Consider the following 16,871-nt stretch of genomic DNA (forward strand, 5'->3'; position numbering starts at 1 on the left):
TTCTTTGGCTGGATTTAAGTAAGCATGAAAATTCCATACATATTTCTGGGTGGTGTTTTTTTTTTTGGTTGGTTGGTTGGGTTTTTTTGTTGTTGTTTTGTTTGTTTGTTTTGTTGGGTTTTTGTTTGTTTTTTTTTTGTTTGTTTTTTGTTGTTGTTGTTAGGAAGTCATGCACTTGATAAAGGAAGTGCAAATTATATCCAAGACAAAAATTTAATTTCAAATGAATTTTATATGTTTCAGAAATTTAGATTTCTGGAATCCGAATGGTCTCAAGGTCATAGCCTAAACCACTGAAAGTGACTGTACTGGAACGTGCTACAAAACCTGGCCTGTACTTCTGAGCTTGATCACCTGATTTATGCTTATTTAGACATTCAAACAGCATTGGATTTGTATTTGTCAAAAGTACCACTGTGAAGCAACAGTGTAATATTGTGCAACAGTGAAAATGGATTCTTCAGTGTTGAGGTCCACCATTTTAAGCAAGATGAAGTGTTGTATGAATCTATCTTCAAGTTCAGCACAATGCAAACATTACTAACTACAAGAAAGTTCCACAAGGATCAAAGAGGAATTCAGGTCTCAGGATGATATAGAGCATGGTAAGTGTGATGAGAGATACAAAGTTTGTCTTAGAGTGATCTCAATCACTATCAATCAAGTATAGCATTCCTTTAGGTCTTGTCCTCCTCTATGAACATAGCAGCACTGAAAAGGTAACAGAAATTAATAAATAGAGATGACTACAGAAATTGGCCGTGCCAAAATAGCATTCTTTTCAGATTTAATGTTTTAATCTGTACATTCAGGAATATAATTTTGTGAGCCAAAAGTAAAATTAAAGCTGTGGGTTTTATTGCTGTGCTCTTTTGAGGCACGTGAGAGTTTGGGTTTTGATAAGAAAAGCATTCCCTGTGCTCATAAAAGACATTACACAAATACAAAATGTTATGTTTCATCTAAAATAATTTTAAAACAAACTTGAAGATCAGACCAGAAACCAGCCTGAGAAGTTATGTTGATTTTCCTGGAAAAACTGTAGTAGAAGCAGTCCTTTCCCAGTCTTTGGCCCCCTGGGAGTGAAATGTACTCAGTTATTGAAATTAGGGCTTTCTCTAAAAGCTGCGAAGGGGTAATAACACCAGTGGTGTCTTTTGGTACTTGCCAGCTGGGATAAGTGTGATGCATTAGCTCACCATGTGTTGGCTATAGTACAACTGAAAAGTGGCATTTACTCGTTCCCCATCATTCCATGGTTCCAAATGTTGACCCAGAGGTGGAAATTTGCTGATGCCATCATGACATTCTGAATTACCTTGAAAGGCTTTATATAACAATACATCTTAAGACAACTGACAGCAAAATGGCAAGCAACTGATAACTTGTATCAAGTTTTTCTGTGTACGAGTTCTGGTCACATGCTTAAAATGTGGTAGAATCTATTTCCAACCCCTTACCCAAAAAGCTAAACTGCAAAAACAGTCTGAAAGATAAACAAATAACTCTCTCTTTTGCATCTAATAGTCCAGGAGAGAAAGGGAAAAAAAAAACTAGACCATGAGTTGGTCTCAGTTCATAACCCACAACGTCCTAGCCGGCTTTCTCCAGGTCTCAGACCTTTGATCTTGTCCTGGTCATTCTGAAATTGTACACCAGGCTATGTGCAAAAAACAGCTACTCTTTCTCACACAGCAAGCATGCAACACTCAGGGTAAATATCTTCAAATGTACAATTTCATTTATGTGTGAGTCTTGATTCAGGCACTGAAGTTGGCAACTTGGTCGCTGTCTCTGAAAATCAATGGTATCAAAGCTGGATGCTCAAGGAAGTGTCACATGCTGTTTTTGAAAATGTTCTGTTTCAGAGAAAGAGCTGATGAACTTATTCGGTGCCTTTGCTGTTGGAAACTCATCTCTCTCTGGTCTTGCCAGTAACCTCAATGTGGCTCAATGATCTAGAACAGGAATTCTTTCTACCTTATTCCATCTTTTTTTATTTTTATCTCACTGATAGTTCTCCTTCTCTTTATTTCTACCAAATCTTCATTTTTACTGCATGGCTGACTTCTATCAGGGCAAGTGTTGGCAGTCTTGATAAGACATAGCTGTCCTTAGCTGCAAGACAACTTCCCCATCCTGAGCAGGAAAGATCCATTCTTGAATACGTAAAACCATCCTTTATGATGTGCGCTACCACCACCCCCTGTGCTTTTTCATCAGGCATGCAATAAAGTACAACCTGAAAATTAGTCTCCTGGCTGGGTCCTGGCAGCAATCCAGCTTTCTCTTTGCCTTATCCATGTATTACATTGGCTTAGCAACTGGAAATTCTTTGGGGTAAGGTTTTTCACCTCCATGTCTGTGTGGAAAGTTTAATAAAAGGGCTCTCAAACCATCTTTCCCTTGAGAGGTTTTCACTGCGCGCCTGTTAAATGATAACAGCAACGGTTATTGTGATAGCTGATGTGGCAGGTGACAATTCTTTGGAGGATTCTGGCAGCTATTATTTTACTGCCTGCTCTCCAGAAGAGTGTTGATAAGATAAACAACACCTGGAGAATACCTGGCAGAAGAACACATTTTGAAAATTATTTATTTTCAGAACTGAAAGAGCAAGTAATTTCTTTTAGGGTGTTTTGCTGCTAAAAGAAATTCTTCCACTTCCTGTTCTCTGCGACTTGACAGAGGGGTCACCAGAACTGGAAAATGGTAGCAATTCTCATTAGGAAAAAGCATAGAAATGAATAACTAATAAAACATACATATAAAAAATATTTTGGCTACTATTGAATGCCTCCAGTTGAATGGATAGAAATTGTCTTTGAATGATTCTTGACGGGGAGGCAGATGAATAAATTAACCTTGTTTGAGTTGGCCTGAATTCCAGTGGGGTACAAGAATATGCTGATGTTATGATTATGGAAATATCAAAAGGAACCTGCACAGAATAACAGCAAAAAGTGAACATGGTGTGTAAGGCATGAAGCCTTCTAGATCACACAGAATCACAGAATCACAGAATCACAGGACGGGTGTCAGGAGGATGGGGCCAGGTTCTTTTCAGTGGTCCCCAGTGACAGGACAAGGGGCAACAGGCACAACCTTGAGCATAGGAAGTTCTACTTAAACATGAGGAGGAACTTCTTTACTTTGAGGGTGGCAGAGCACTGGAACAGGCTGCACAGAGAGGTGGTGGAGTCTTCTTCTCCGGAAACATTCAAAACCCACCTGGACACGTTCCTGTGCAACCTGCTCTAGGTGACCCTGCTCTGGCAGGGGGGTGGACTAGATGATCTCCAGAGGTCCCTTCCAACCTCTATCACTCTGTGATTCTGATTCTATCTTCCTACAAAGTGCTATGACTTTTCCTCTGTATCTGTATCTTCTGTATTTAGTATCTGTATCAAGCTCTTGAATGCCTTAAACCTTGCATGTGCATGTGCTGGGGAAATCCTACCATTTCATGTTGCCAGTCAGCAGCAGTATAAACTGCTCAAAGCCATCTCAGAACAGCTTAGAATGAATATGTATTTACAAAGGCATTGCTTAAATTGCATGTTCATCTGTAGCTGCAATTTTGCCTTTAACTTTTGAATACTTAAACTCATTTATCATTGCAACATATCTTTTTATGGAAAATAATAATTGTTGACTCAACGTAATTTTCTTTTTTCCAAAGCCTTTGTAAGGTAATTGTCTGCTACGTGAAAGTGACTTATTATCATATGTAAACACATTTTTCATTATCACTACGTGTTTTTTAAATGTTAATATGGAATATATGCACCACAACAAAACAGCTTACTTGTGAATTTGGGATAGTGGGTGAATTCTGAAAATAATTCCTTGCTACCCTTTACTTTTCAGGAAGGTGAATTTTGATTAATACTACAAAGTGTTTCCACAATATTTGCTTGAATTTAGTTTATGTTGGTTTTGCAATTCATGAGGAAATTTGCTTTAGTTCTTTTTGGATATTCCAAGGCTTGAGAATGAAAGTGTGCAGGGTTGAGTATTTTCCTCTGAAAATGGGTTGAGTCAGACTTTGGCTTTATGCTAGGATTAGGCCTCCTTTGAATCCTGGCATGGACCAGATAAGGATAAGGTTAACACTATGTGCAAGTAGAACTTGCATATACACACCTTCACTGTGTATATGAGAACACGTTTCACTGAAGTTACATAACCAAACAATGTATTTTATAAGGGCCCCCATTGTTACCACAGTGACGTTGTCAAGGGCCCTGGCTAGTGATTTACTCATGTTTCATGCAACCAACTTGGAAAGGAAGTTTCCCTGCTTCTATTTACCAAATAGTAGAAAAGGAGTTACAGGACTTCAATAACACAGAATGGGACCAAGCACACACAATTATAAGAAGGAAAGGTAGAGAACTGATTTTTAACACTTTAAAATTATTGTGTTATTAATTAACTGTTAATTTATTTTACTTTTATACTCACATTTATAATATGATTTAAAAGGTTAATTTTATTTATTGTAATTATTTTTGTATTTTAAAATACAAATTATAAATGTGCATCTATTTGTATTGCCTATAAATAATTATTAAATTTCTAAAAATATTATGGTACTAAAATAATGTATTATTGCAAATAAACAATCTCATTTCACTGTGGTTTATGGAGCATAGGTGCAGGTGGTTTAATGTGAAATAATGTAGCTGTTCAACTTGAGTCTTCTTAATTCTTTCATATGCTTTGCATGACCACTTTTTAAAGTCCCATGAACAAATATTTAAGGACTTAGAATGGATTATTTTATATAAATAGCAGAACTGTGGACCTTGTTCTTTGTATTCCACAATGTGCAGTGTTCTCTATTTCTGCTGATTTCTAGAAAAAGACTCAAAGCTCTGCTAGTGGAATTGAGGATTCAGAAAGGGGGAAAATATTAACTCTATGACAGTGAATGGCAGAAATATTTGGACCTCCCTGCCCTACTGGCATTTTTCTATTTTGTTTTGATCTACTTGTTGTCAAACAGCTAATAAGCAGGCACAATGGGCAATCAAATGACATATCCATCCTTCCTGCAAACTACCTGTTTATCTAGGACTTTCCCGCTTCTAAATCTGATAAAAGAACCTTACGATAATAGCCATAACACCATTCATAAACTGAGTTAGTAAATGTGTCAAACCTGCAGTAAATCATCACCTGTTTTACTTACCACTTTCTCAAAACAAAAAAAAAACGAGAAAAAAAGAGGTTTTTATCTAACAAGCAGATATAAAAACTGCAAAGGCTGTAAGAAGCAGTTCACACCTATAAAAAGTTGCCCTGACTACATAAGGAAAAGAATTACAATTATATCCTTCCAACAGCACCAAATTATGCTTTATTTTATTTCTGTTGACATTAATGTATAGATTTTATTAAGTAACCGATGTCATTTAGACAGAGTATCTCATTAATTTAACAACTGAGCAAATGAGCATGCTGCTCTGCATGTTGGTTTCTTTGGTTCTCTCTCCCTCCTCATCTCTCTCAAACCTATATTTCTAAGATACTAACACTAATTTTTAATTAGCGCTCAAATTTTAGAATAAGTGATCGATAAGTAGAGAGACAGATTGAGACACAATTGTATTGACAGGCACTGTGTCACTTCTCTTCACTGTTGAAGCCACTTTTGAAACAGCAATATGTATAGCCAAGAGGTATTTGTGATACTGCTGAGTCCTCATGTGGACTAGAACTCTTTTTGAGGACAAAGCGAGAACCCAGTCCAGGCAGAGACAGCACCTAAAGGAAGAGCTCAGCATCAGGACTCGCCCCTTGTCAATATTTCCCTCATCCTGAGTTGTTGTGGCTCCCACCCAAATGCAATCAACCTAAGGGAAGCCACAAATAATATAATAACTATAACTCGTGGCTCACTGAAATTCTCTGTGCATACAAATACAATCTCATTAACTGCAGCCATTTTCAGCTACAGTAGTCTCCCCGCCGAAGAGAAAGTTTTGTTACAGATTTGTGGGAAGATTTTCCTCAAATTTTTTAGCTGCTTTGTGGAAGGTTTAAACTGATACGGCAGTTGATTGCCAAGCTTGTGTTGCTGCACCCCTTTTTTATTGCCCTGTGGTGGCCTCAAACATAGAATCCTGTTTAAGGGCACTCCTGGTTCCCAACAACTGCTTTCTTGTGGGTGGAAAGACTGCTTTCCTTTAGGTCTCATGCCCTCTCTTTAAGCCATATTTAGACCGTAATAGATGCTAAAATTGTAATATTTTTTTCCCCTTTGTGTGTCAGTGTGAACAGAATTTAAACCCCTTAAAATCAGCTTGCTAATCATGTCAAAAAAAGGCCTTTCTAAATATACAAAGCAGGTCACCAATAAGGAGGGTCACTATAACCTCACCAGTAATTAACACCCCAGTGTCAGGAACACTTTTTCGTATGTTGCGTGTGATTGTTTGCCTTCCTTCACACTCTGCTAAGCAGCCACGCGGAACAAAGAAGCCTTTGGGCAAAGCAACAATGAGGATATCCATAACTGACAAAATAGCCGTAGATCTGTCTTGTTTCTGATGGTCATGCATTCTTTCCCTGCTTAGCTCAGCACTCTGCCTTACAGCAAAGATGATCTGGGTGATCTCTGTGTATAGGCTAAATAATAGTAAATAGTAACAGTAAACGGTGCCAGTGACCACGGCCCTTGTTCAAGCTTTTGAATTAACATTTAACTGATGAAAATATCAATGAAACTGATTCATAGTACTCTTAAAAAAAATATTTCATGCAGGTGGGTAATATCCTTATGCATCAAACCTTTGATCTTAACACAGAGTTTTTCTCGCAGCTAGTCCAATAAATTTCAATGGATTACTACTGAGAAGGACATTAGTTTATGTTATTAAGATGTTGAAAGATTGGATCACTTACACCCACAGCGAATTATTCTATACTACAAGGTGACAAGACATAAAAAGCTGACTTGAGGAAGCCAAGAGTTTTGACTCAGTGCAAAAGTCAAAAAAGCAAATGCAAGACACAGTGGTTCCACCTGACGGAATAAATTGCCAAAGCTTCTCCACCAATACTTACTTTACAGAGATTACTGGTTATGAATCGTTATCGCTAACATTCGGACAAAGCTTTAATGACTGGGATTAGTGCATCTACCTAAAATTCCAGGCAAAGAGTCACAGCTGGTTATGCTATGCAAAAATATTTTTTTTAATGGTCGGAAATAGCTGCTCTCAGATTTAGGATGCAAAGAAGAGACAACTGTAGCTATCCAGTTCGAAGTCAACATAAACATAAAAAGATCTTATTTAAAGATTGTAAATAATGCCACTCAAATAAGACCACCAATGCATCAGATTTCAAGGTTGATTTTTTTTGTTCAGAAAGATACTAAAAATACAAGGTTAGATAAATAGAGCTTACTAATTTTTTCACTGGACAATATACATGTTAAATCAAACTACTTGGTACTCCATCTGAGTCATCATCTACTATTCTTTACCATTACATAAATGGTTGTTAGACTTTCAATGGCAATGACGTAACTAAAATCAGTCATACTTAACTGGGTTATAATTATCCAGTTAATCTGTCACAAACTGTTGAGTCTTTTCATCATTTCTTTCACGGGGGAAAATTAAAATGATAAAGAAACAGAATGGATAATGGTATATTAAAAGCAGTAGAATTTCTGCTGAAAGATACACAGCTCATCACGGGTCATGGTGAACTAGCAAAGATATGAAGTGTGAAATTAAATTCATAATTGTGCTTTTTCAACCTTCAGACCTCAGTATAACTTAGGACAGAATTAGATGCAGAGGCAAAACCGGGAAACAAAGGGTACCACAACCATTTGAATTGAGATCACATCAATCAGGAGCAGAATTTCAGTGAGTGACACAAAATGCAGCATGACCAGTGAACAGAACATTGGTTAAAGAAAGACAAAAATTAGGAAAACAGACTTTTCTAGATGATCATTTGAGCACATTTGGGAGTGTGCCCCAGACTTATCCATTGGGAAGTAGATTAAAATCAAATAGAAATACAAGCCACATGATTTCTGCAGAGTAGTTCCCTAAATGTTGGCCCAAAACCAAACCAAATTATTAGGAAACTATAAAATCAAATAGAAAATAATGCATACAAACAAGGCAATTTAATAGACATTTCTTACGTGTTTTCACATTCTAGTCACAGACCAATAACAGTACTAAAAATTACAATAGCGCTATACAATTGTACAGTAAAAGTATACTTTAAAGAGGATTTTAACCTTCCATTACATATGATCCATTAACTTCACTTGAAATCCAACCATTAAGGCTCTAATTTGTAGTTTACCCCTGGCCAAGTTCTTGAATATATTTTTTTTTGTCATAAAGGAGAACTTTCTGCATGTGTCATATTGGAAGTCAATACCTATTAACCAACATCCTTTTTGGTACATAGATCTTGAATATTTCAAAGCAGAAGAAACTGAATACACTGCAGGCAGAATACTAATGCTCGCTAAGCAATTGCAGCTTGCTGTTTTCCCATCTGTAAAAAGTGTCCATGACCTATAGTCTAAAATAGAATAGAAAAACAAGTTATGTCCTTTGAGAGCCTTAGAGTTCAGCTGTCACATCTTAAGGATGTATCCAAAATTTAGCAGAGATTAAATGAATGATAAGACATGTAGTGTTCTTGCTGCTTAGCTCCAAGTACTGCATTAAAGCAAGTCAGTAAAATAGATAACGTATGTTGAATATATATCCTCCAGAATATTTAATCTTCTGAAATAGCACTTATGTTTTACTCATGTTCATGGATTGCTAGGAAAAGTTGATTTAATGAATGAGTTTGTTGCTTGTTATTGATGGTCCAGGCGCATTTTGTCCACTAAGCACAAGCTGTGATGCAGGTAGACTCTATACTCCTGCAGTTGTGGGGAGGCAGTTCAAGCATCACACACAATTTAGACCTTCTGCATTTGACTTTTGAACATGAAGGGAACTAATGCATACAATTAACAACACTATTTTTGTGCTGTGGATGCCAGTTTATGAAAAGGACATGATGGATTTTGCTTAGCCAGCCTCGTTGCAGTTTGCCATTCGTAAATACTCCGCTATTGTGGAGTTTATAGAATGCTTTACAGGCTTTGTTCTACTCCCATTGATATCACCTGGAGTTTCACATATGACTCACTGACAAAGAGGCTGTCCAATGCAAAACACTTCTGAAACACCAGTAATTTGAAGTGTCTCTCATTACTGTGGAGGAGCACAGAGAAACAAATACATATAAGCTCAGTTTACACAGTTAAAGAGATAGAACATAATGATTGTGAAAACGAACAATAGGTTAAACTTAGTTTCAGTCACTAAAAAAACATGTAGATTCTGTTGTTAAGAAAATAACATATTTTTAGAGTAATTTCTGCTGTTTCAAGGTTAAGTTTGATTGCTTGACTTCAGTGAGAGTAGCATGAAGACCTTCAGTTAAAAACAAAACACATGCACTATCTCCAGAAAAGGTTAGACATATTAAGTACATTGATATGAGCATATGGTTGGACAAAGGCATTCAGTTCATGTATTTACTAAATGTCGGCCAAGGTGTCGGTGTATAATCTCTGTTGTCATTTATTTTCCCTGTCATCATGAATGTACTCCAACTGTTACCTGCTGATTAATCCTGACACATTCCCAACATTAATTAAAAAAAAATAATAGTAAATCTAACAATGTTAATTATGAAAGAACTCTTGCAAAAAAGTGATTTTTGGTGAATCCTTGACTTGGAACAAATCAACAGAAATCACACTCATGGCTCTGATAAACCTATTTGTGTAGCTGGCAATCTACTGGTTTGCCACCGGTGAGCTCATGCTGTTGTCTTTAAATAAGGGTTCTTCACCTGATGTGCAAGAGCCAATCAACACTTCGAGTTGAGATATTTGTTTTTATTTCAGTTCTGCAGAACTGAATATGGAAAGATATATGGAGAGACTTCAGTGAGCAAGCCATTATGCACCCAAGGCACTACCTTCTGTTGGATAGAACAGGGAGTTTTCAGCTACATCCCTGGCCCTGTACTGAAAAGAGTTCCTGAGGCGTTCTTTTGCTCAAAGCATAGGCAGATGCATTTTCCATATTTCCCAATTCTATCCCTGACACTGAGTGAAGATGCCCTTGGCCCTGACATACACTGCAGAAGTAGGTGGGGTTTCTTGGCAGACATAGACCTGTCATTTAAAAGCTAACTATGGCACTCTTATCTTAGGAACCAGAAGAACTGGTGTTCAACAAGTACCCAGTTCAACAGAGCAAGGGATCAAACCTCTGTCTTCACTCAGAAGTCCAGAAGTTAGAGTATTTATTAGCACTAAGCTCCTGAACCTTAAGGAGCATAGTTGCCACATCTGTGCAGGTACTGAAAGCTGTCATGTCTCTGTATTTAGAAATCTTTTCTAGCTTTCATGATGGTCCTACAGCTCTAATGTGGCCAAGCTGCATAGCAGTCTAGGGGAATATTTTCTTTTTCTATTGATCCAGCTAAAGTTAATTAACAAAAGACACCTTCATCTCTGGTTTCAAATCAAATTTGCAGTAGGAAATCTCTGTGCACTTAATCATTAGAATCCAGTTGCCAGGTAACACAACCTTTACATTTTTTTCAGCAATTGATGTAAAAATTAAATGCTTGTTTGAAATTTAATCTACTTTTGATTGGACACATGCCATATGTGGTGTCTCACTTTCTTGATGTAAGTCTAAATGTAAATTCCACTGTAAGCACTCGTGTTTTTCAATTTAAAATTTACTTTCCAGGACTATCCTCCAGTATTTCTTTCAATTCTCTTTTCCAGAAACACTCTAGGTAGTAAGTTCAAGCAAGCAATAATTAATTGAAGTTGTATTTAAAAAAAAAATAGATGTAGCAGTCAAAATAGATTCATTAAACAAAACGGAATAAATATTTATAAGGAGACGGTATTTACCCATCTCTAATCTAAACCAGAGCATTGCTGTTACTTGGAGGCACACAGTTGGCACTTCTACAATTATCTTTACATTCATTTAGTTCTAGCTTCACATTCTTCCAAATGTTCTATCAAGTTATGCAAATCTTAAACTGATGTGTATTTATTCATGCATTTATTTTGTATAAATGTAAGTTATCTGTAGATGAAATTATATTTTAATTGTTTTCGGTAAGAGTCTTTATCACAAGCAGGCTTTCCTTTGCTTCAGAATTAGATTTGGTGTCAAAGACAAGAGAGTTAAAGAAATGTAGTGCATTTCCTATTTGAAACTGTACTGCTCATTACTGAGGTACAATTACCAGCACGAGTGTATTGGGTGTCCGTAACCAGATACTGGCAGCGGGTGGCTGCAGAGGTGGCCCCTATGAGGAGAGGTCAGGACTGCCCCATGCTGGACACAGCTGGTTCCAGACGGCTCCAACCGACCCACCGCAGGGTATGGCTGAGCCCATCAGTCAAGGTGGTGTCACCTCTGGGAAAATGTATTTAAGAAAGGGGAAAAGATGCTGCACAACACAAGTGAGAAAAATGTGAATAAAACAGCTGTGCAGACACCAAGATGAAAGAAGAAGGAGGGGAAGGAGGTCCTCCAGGTGCTGGAGCAGAGATTCCCCTCCAGCCCAAGGTGGCCTAGGTGGAGCAGATATCCACACCGTACCCTGTGGAGGAACCCACAGCCCAGCAGGTGGACATGCCCTGAAGGACTCTGCAGCCCATGGAGCTTCCACACAGGTCCTGACAGGAGATGCAGCCATTGGAGAGGAACCCACACAGGAGCAGTTTTTCTGACAGGAACTGTACTCTATGGAAAGGATCCAAGTGGATCAGTCTTTTCCTGAAGGAATGTACCCCATAGAAAGCAGCCATGCTGGAGCAGTTCTTGAAAAACTGAAGCCCATGGGAAGGGCCCACGCTGAAGCAGTTTGTGAAGGACTGTACCCTATGGGTTCAGTTAGATGTTAAAAGCTCTGAAAGATGCCTTCAGGAGGACTACTTTTTTGAATTACCTACAGATTTAATACTTGCCAAAATACTTCCAGACTTTGGATCAATCTCAATAAACACTGTTATTTGCGATCATTATTTCAAAATAAGGGCTATTCCAAGGAATTAAGCGGAGATCAAGACTTCTAGCATAACTGCCTTAACTGAAGACTTTTTGAACTTTATTAATAGGTGGAAAAGAGGGAAGAAGGAAATGAAGCTTAACTGCAATACAGTTTAAAGCAAGGAGTGTGTTAGAAAATTTGTGAACGATCACGACGACTTTAAAATGTCCTACTGTTTCATCCCTGGTACAATGAAATTATGATAGGAAGTAGTCAATACTTGATTTTAGGTTGATTTATTATTATTTATTTTTAACCTCCTCTGTTTGTGTTTATTATTTTAGCTTCAAAACCAGTTTTCTCCAGACACTCATTCTTTGTATATTTCTCCAAGCAAGTAACAGTTTTATTTTACAAAACAGACAAATAAATGATTGGCATACTTGGAACGAACCAACCATCAGCATCCCTTCCTCTGACACAGAATGATAGACAGCAAGGGTGGCAAACAGATTCATAATAGAGACCGTTTGATTTAGATGGTATTCAGAAGATATTCTATATTTAAAAGATATTCAAGATTCTTTTGCATAGTAATCCAGACCACATATCGTAGTATCCCAAAAGAAATAGCTCATGCCCTCCCACCCCAATTTTACTACCCTAAAACAACAGATTGCACTTTAAGGCGGATTTAATCTCAGATTCAAGACCGGTTTTAGAAGAACGTAAACGGATGTTCCTTTTCTCTTTACCACCAATAGATTAAGGATCTGGACACATTAGCTGTATTGTGGAGTTGAAAGTTCTGTTTTTCAACTGCAAATGTAAATTGAATCTCTTCTTTGTGCATACTTCCTTTAGTATGGCTATGTAAATGGTAATTATATTTTTCTTTTTTTCTTCCTTAGACTAGACTACCTTTATAATGCAACCCCTCATGAGACAACAGAAACTCCTTAACAGCCAGAGGCATCAGTTATTTAATTACTGCTGTATGTGAGCCTGAACTGCTGATAGAGTAATTTTTCTGTGCTAAAATTCAAAAAATTAGATCACAATTTTAGCTGTTGAAGATTTCAACATGTTCTATGTTTCCATTTGATATGATTTGTTTCAAACCTTGTAGTTGCTTTGAACATGAGTTCAAATAACATCAGATCTCTAAATAAGTTTGGTCAAAAATGCCAAATTCTGAATCAAAACAATTTGTAAGACAGCAAATTCTTTGAAAAACATTAGAAGTTACTTCAGATATTTCTTGGTAGCACTGATGATAAGTAGCCCAGTTTGACTATTTAGTCCACTTAAAAGACTGCTCAAACATTTTCCATGCTCAAAATGGCATGAAAGTATTTTAAAATAAAGTAAAATGCATGTGTTGAATCTCCAACTAGATCTCTCTCTATATATAAATAAATTAATCCTTCTTTGGAAAGACTTACAGCCTACGCATTGCTCTTCTGAACTCAGTGCTTTGCATACGGATTTCTTGAACAGAGTTCAAGTTTACCAGAAATCACAGAATGACAGAATGGCAGGGGTTGGAAGGGACCTTTGGAGATCATCTAGTCCAAACCCCCTGCCAGAGCAGGGTCACCTAGAGGAACGTGTCCAGGTGGGTTTTTAATATCTCCAGGGGAGACTCCACAGTTTCCCTGGGCAGCCCATTCCAGTGCTCTGTTACCCTCAAAGTAGTTTTTCCTTATATTCAGACTGAATTTCCTGTGTTCCAGTTTGTGCCCATAAAATTTACAGGCACATAATCTCTAATTTATGTTGCTCCATTGAAACAGCAACAATGTCACCAAGAATCAATAGTAAAATCTCAGTCTGCATAGCTTTTATTTGATTAATCAGTACTTTTTAATTGGACTTCTTTTCAAATATGCTGCATTACAATACCTGGGGAACACAGAAAAAGAATCACGGGATAAAATAGACATTGTGAATATCAGTAAGAATAATTCTGTTTTGAAGATTATAAAACCAATTGGGTCATATCATCTGCCACGGATAAATTTTGCTCTACTGAATTTATATTTTGCCAGCATAAAATTTTGTCATACAAGAATTTTCTGTGTTCTGATGAAGAAGGAAAATATTTTCTTTGAGGGCCGAGTCCTGTAACTGGTGGAACTGCTCTTTACTTCAGGGCTACATATATGGCCTAGGATGAAGGAATAATGGACACTGCATGTACCCTGGTATTCTAGCCAAGCAGGGAATTCTTAAAATCTAGCAGAAAACCACTTTTTTTTTGAAGCAGACTGTATGAAAGGACAGCTGTGGAAGGCAGAAGAGCGTAAATAAAGTTATGGCTCCCCATTAAACCAGAAGTGTGGTATGGTCTCCTCCCCTATTGAAAAAATGGAGATACATACAGACTGTTCTGCATCAAACAGGTAGAAAACAGCCTCTCAGGTAGAGTCATGACAGTCTGCCTGGATCTGACTTCAGGCTCAGTGAGAGAAATCACACTTTGGTAACTGGGTGTTTAATCAACAAGAAAACACTTGCTTCACCTTAGATTTGCATCCTCCTGCTCTGTTTTCTTTAATAGCAGTCTCTCAGGAGTCCACACTTGTCAATTTCTCAGGAGCGTACACTTGTGCAGAATTTACATCACTATTCTTCATTTATATTTTTTTATACGCAAAACACTCTTTTGCCTATCCAAGGAAGACAGATTTGCTCTCATGGAGTTCATGATCCTTAATTTAATGTCCAGCTGCTGCGAAAACCACATGAAAGATCTGCCTCAAGAGAGGAAGACATTTTTTTCCTTCAAAGAAACTTGAATAGAATTTACAGCTGTCTGCCCTTAGACCATGGTTTTAAAATTTCTTTTAGTCAAATTTATCATACGTACTTTTTCCTTTAGTTTTAGCTACTTTGAAGCTACATCGTGTCTGTGACTTCTTTCTTATTGTCTGTACTGAACAAGACAAGTTAAATCCTTCACATGGAAATCAATCTTGAATCTTTCCTTCTCTGGTCAGCTGCAGACATAATGCTTTGCATAAACTAATTTCATAAACTGAAAGAGGAAAAATGAAGAATAAAAAGCAATTTTAAAAAGACAACTGTAAAAATTAAGTTTTCCTGTCCAGAACAAGAAAGATTTTTTTTTGTTTGTTTAATATGGAGAGTTTGCATATCTATGTGCAAGCCTCAGTGACTGATTTTTTTTGAAGTTCAACAGCCTATAATTAGAGGATTTCATACGATCCCAGGCTTAGTATTTTCTACATGATAAAGTCACCTGCAGTTCACATGCAGCACATTTCTTTCAGTGTGGTAGTTTTGCAATTACACCTCATTTGCACGGCTGGACTGAGGGGATCAGTGAACGCCAGCTCTCTTCTTTAATACATAGATATTAGTACTGAGATGCAATACTGAGACTTGGCTGGTCTTAAAATATCAGACACTGTGCTTAAAAGGATTGTATGCAAGTTTTTTTACATTTACAAAGGAAAAGTAGGTTTAGGTGGATGTACTAAGTGCTCTGGAACTAGCATACACTCAGGAAATTTCCAGGAAATTTTGGGAAAAAGGAATGGTCAGAAGTCCTCTGCAGAAACTAAGGCCAAATGTCCATATAAAGTTCAGACAGCAGATTTGCACCTTCCCCCCACCCCCTGCATGCTAGTAAACATTTGATTTCAAAGCTGGATTGTGTTATTAGATGCTTTGTTTCACAGTATTTTTTCTATAGCTCATACCCCTACTATTTCCAGTGCACTTGAAAAACGCACATAATTAAGACAGAAAAAACAGAGCTTGTAGAATATAGCAGCAAAAAAAAAGGAATTCATAGCATTATTCAGAAGACATTCAATGTATTACATTTAAAAATAAAAAATAATTTAAAGAACGCATGAAGTCCATCAAGGTATTGAAAATTAATAAAACCCATGGCAATAGTGACTTATTTTATATTTCTAAAACCATGTAATTGTGAAGCTGTAAGAACAGAACTGGATCTAAAACATGGCACCAATCATTAGAATTTCAGGGTTGTCACTTACTTTTATAGTTGATCTGCAACAGAAGATCTAGAGTTTGTGATGCCAACTACAAAGACACTCAAATTTGTTCCTTGTGCTTTAAGACCTCCTTAAGAACTGAAGTCTATGTGACCCTGACTCTGTGTGTACCTGAGCACCTGGGTACCTAAATCTGATCATTTTAGCAGCCTCAGAAGCTGAGCACAGATATTCACTCATGACAGCCTTCAGCTTTTTGAGAACAGCTGCTGAAGTCTGAAGAATCTCAGGCCTCCACTCAATATCTGCCTTATTTCAAAAATACTCTCATGTTATAAAGGACCATTTTGAGTTTTATATTTAGGGTCAAAGACAAAAGCAGAATTATTTTTTTTATTTACAAACGTAAGACATATGCAATGAACATAACAGAACACTACACTCATGAGAGAGAATAACTTCCTCGTTATCTGCTCCTGCCATAACACATTCAGCTGCCAGAGAAGATCAATCATCATTTGAAGTTTCTTAATAAGCATCCAGTTCCCACCTCTTGCAAAACAACCTCATAGCATCCAGTGAGGTTGTGGTAACGTGATAGAAACTGTTCAGAAGTAATACCAGTGGGAGACACTGATCCAGTGCAAAACAAACAAACATAAAGTGGCTTTCCTCTCTGATTTACATCATACCCACACAAACAGTTCTGCTAGGACAGTTGAGGACAAAATGCTATGATCTGGAGGGAGACATGAGTAGCAGAAAAAAAGCGGTTTGGATCAAAGCATTTCAGCTGCA

The sequence above is a fragment of the Rissa tridactyla genome, chromosome Z (assembly GCF_028500815.1).
Source record: "Rissa tridactyla isolate bRisTri1 chromosome Z, bRisTri1.patW.cur.20221130, whole genome shotgun sequence".
Classification (NCBI taxonomy): domain Eukaryota; kingdom Metazoa; phylum Chordata; class Aves; order Charadriiformes; family Laridae; genus Rissa; species Rissa tridactyla.